The sequence below is a fragment of the Mugil cephalus genome, chromosome 12 (assembly GCF_022458985.1).
Source record: "Mugil cephalus isolate CIBA_MC_2020 chromosome 12, CIBA_Mcephalus_1.1, whole genome shotgun sequence".
In the NCBI taxonomy this organism is placed as follows: Eukaryota; Metazoa; Chordata; class Actinopteri; order Mugiliformes; family Mugilidae; genus Mugil; species Mugil cephalus.
In genome coordinates, this window is record NC_061781.1 from 19,253,561 (window position 1) to 19,257,642 (window position 4,082).

Consider the following 4,082-nt stretch of genomic DNA (forward strand, 5'->3'; position numbering starts at 1 on the left):
AAATTTGAGGACTTGTCTGTTTTTTTTTTTAATAATGGACAGACTGGGGCCTAGAGCAATATCTATCAGGCCATTAGGACTTTGAGAAAGCTTATGATGACTTGCAATCAGCCAGTGAACTCTGGGCACCCATTTCAAGCATTACACCGCTCGTGTAGCACGTGGGCTGAAAAGACGGAGGTATCCAGCCACGTGTGTTTTCTGAGTCTTTGTCACTCGAGCCGATTTGCTCTACTCTTACATCCCTCTAAGACACACACAGGAAAAAAAAAAAAAAAACACTTGAGACATTTATGGGCCCACATCAAGCATTCAAAGAAAACACTTAGGGACACGTTAGAAACAAACTGTGACCATTAAAGTGTTTGGAAAGTCAAAGATGACTCCATTTGGTGTTGGAGTAAAATATCTCCTGATCTCCAGACACAACAAACTGTCTTAATCTTAACCAACAAAAACCTTTCTAAACCTTGAATAAGAGTAATATTTGTAAATAGGGTCACATTCAGAGATTGTTTGTAACAAACATCAGGTACAAGGAATAAACTCTACGTCTGACCTGTGTTTCACGGCCAGCTCATGACAACCAGGGTTGCACTTCCTGAGCACTCTGTCATTTATCTGCTCATAAATCAGCTGACATTTATAGGACATTTAACAAGAGTCTTCACAGACATCAGGGAATGAGCTGCAGGCTTATTGAGATATCAAATAACACCTCTGCATCAACATTTCATGCTGTTGTTGAGACGCAGATTTGTTCACTTAAAGAATCCTGGAACTCATTACTGTCCTGTTCGATCACACGTTAATTCAACATCGCGCTGTGTGTACGAAAAAATCGTGTATACTGTAACGAGAGGTAAACATCCATAAAAGGCTTTTCATCGCCAACCACTGAAGAACTCAAAGAGGTAGTATGGGGACAAAGCAAAGTTTAAAACAGCTCTAAATTATCTTTTCCTACGTGAAATACGCACGGATGTGCAACATATGATTCACAGTCCACTGAACAGAGATTGATGCAGCTGTCATTTAGAGGCAGACGAAGCAGATGTACGGCCCTCTTGTGGCTGCAAACAACCACTTCCTGCACGCTGTACATAAGCAGCGCAACTAAAAGGTTTCTTCCTTTACAAGCACGACTCCACTGGTAATTTAGAGCGACTGGAGACCTATCAAAAAAACATACCTTGAGGAAGTTGATGTACCGCTCACCGCCTACTCTTGCTGAAGTTTTGATATAGTTAAAAAACTTTCACAACGTCAGACCTGAAAACATGAAAATATTCATAATAACTTATCTTAAAATGTTCCCCTAATATCCCACTGTTAAAAGCTAAAAAAAAATGTATTCATCTTTAATCTAGATATGTATTTTTAATGTTGGTATTAGTAAACAAGCCTTGGATTAAATTTAATTTTTTCCTTAATTAGATTAGGAAATTTACTATATAGTACAATACTGTGTTCTCCTATAGTATATATTGTATGATTAATACCAAAAAAAAAAAAAACATATTCCCTCAACTGACTAATACATGTTGTCACGTTATTTTCCAAAAACAAACATGGCAGCCCACTGGTTAGCTGGAAAAATAATTAAATTAAAATCTTTTAATTACTGACATTATTTGCCTATATGTAAACCATTCATTAAGGACTTCTAAGGTCCTTGTTGTGTTATTTAGATCGTTGCCATGGTTTAATGTTACTTTTAATTGAGCTGAGTCACAATTAACACACCTGTACTTTCCATAGCCAAAATGGCTGCCATGTAAAATACTTGGCTATAGGGTTTGTAGCGGCCTTGTTCGCGATTAAAATACACACTGACAACCACAAAAAGACATAAAGAGAAAATATCAGACTCACTATTTGAGGAGGAAGTCGTGTGTCTTCCTTTCCGTGGAGATAACGTGTCGTATTAAATGTTTTTCTGGTCAGTTTGTTGTCCATCCCTGCTAGGTAGCTAGCCGAAGCTAATATCATCAACGTCGCCTGTAACGGTTGTTCCATTACATTTAAATAAAGTTGTTAGCTTTCTGCAGCTAGTGAAGGCACAAATTAACTGGCTTTACATTTCACTTCGTAATTTCTCCACAGTTTCGTACTGACCTGACCGCTGATCGAACACGTCGCCGTTTGATTATTGATTGTTTTAATCACAGGTCACCTGTCGTCGCTAATTAAGACTTCGATAAGACTGCTGCAGTACCCTATTTGACCACAAACTGACTTGCGTTTACCAGCCGTTACAACTCAGGGGGGCGCTGTTTCACTCATTCCAGAAAAACTCTATTTAAATTACTTAAGCAAAAATTATTCTTCCACCTAGACATACTCGCAGCTGTAGAGTAACACCATGTCTCATTCATTCACAATCAACAAATGTGCTATTACTTTTAGAATAAAAGTTAAAATATGCACTATTTTCACTCAGAGTCCATTTTGGTATTTGTGCAATGCGGGGTTTGGATTTTTGCACGGACAAGGCAGTTGCAGGTACTAAAAAAAATACAGCTTGAACTATAGATCGTTGATCAGCTCAGTTAAACTATACTTTTAACAGATGAATTTAAGATTGGACTTCTAGTGTCAAACGATATAATAACTTTAAACAAGTGAAGTGATGTTGAAGATAGAATTTGCACAAATTAAATGCCCAGACACTTGGCAGCAGGTTGACTAAACGTCTGAAGCCAAAGTTTTTTCTCACATAGGCAACCTCAAATGACCTGGCCAGCAACATTCCTCACTACTGGGACCTTTCATCTGTTCCTCACTCCTCCGTCCAATTATCCTCCAGCATAAAATAAATGACATGTCAATCTGTCAGTGGACGGTCATGATTTCCTCCCTTACTTGCTGTTTTCCATTTTTCACCAATGTTGTCCTACACTAAAGTGACATCATGCTGGTAAACGGTCCAAACTGGACCGGTGCAGAGCGACTTGTTGCCGCCTGCCACTCTTCATCCATCATTAATATTTAACATGATAAAAACCCAAAACAGCGACACCCTCCTGCTCAATGGTGATTTTTAAATATTAAAATTAAATGACGACACCGCTGGCGACCAACGTGACCGCTGACCTCACCAAACCACACCAATATAATCAAAACCTCTGGAACAATGGTAATACTAAAATATAACAATAAAGAGGCAGCTGGAATGTTTTTTTTTTTCTGCTTCCAGTTCAATGACACAGTGTAGTATTGTTTCACCAGACCAGTGGTATGTTTACACAATGTCCTTAGCGTGTGCATAGGCATTAAAATGCACAGCCACTTCCTGGCACATGTGCATTTTATGTGTGTGACGCAGGCTGATTACTGGCATGCACTCTTTTAGAAACTGTCACGGCTGCAGACGAGCCTATAATCCATACCTGCTGAGAGTAATCTGCTCTTTGGATTATCCAGGAGCGGCTAAACACCTGGTCCAACAGCCCAGTGGAAGAAGCCAATAAATCAGTGACTCTATGAGGAGGAGAAGAAGGAGCAGGGTCTGTTTGCACACTTTCTGTGAACTAAAGTAAATTTCACTTTCTTCATTCTATTTCAGATTTAAACAGCAAAACATGTGTTATGAACCAAATGTAAAAGCGAGGGCGTTGTTATACACCGATCAGCCACAACATTAAAACCACTGCTTGGAAACTTCTGGTTCTGGCATTTCTGTGGATGTTACTTGGACATGAACGCTGTAGGAACAGCTCAAAAACATGGAAAACAGCGCACGGTGTTGACCTTCAGTAGATCCCAAACTGATCAAGTATCTGTGGGATGATCCAGAGAAGATCCTCCCCTCAAACCATAGGACCCAAAGACCCCTACTAAGTGTTGCCAGATACAACAAAACATCCTCAGAAGGTCCATGTCGATTCTCTGATGAGCCACAACCGTTTGGGATGTACACAATATTAGGGAGGTGGTCATAATGTTATGTCTGATACCTGCTACATTATAGCGTTGTCACAATGTTTATTTATTTGCTACTGAGCAGTTTAAATTAAAATAAATCCCTTTTCACGAGCTTACATTGTTTTAAAGTTACATACCACCACTGGACCACATCC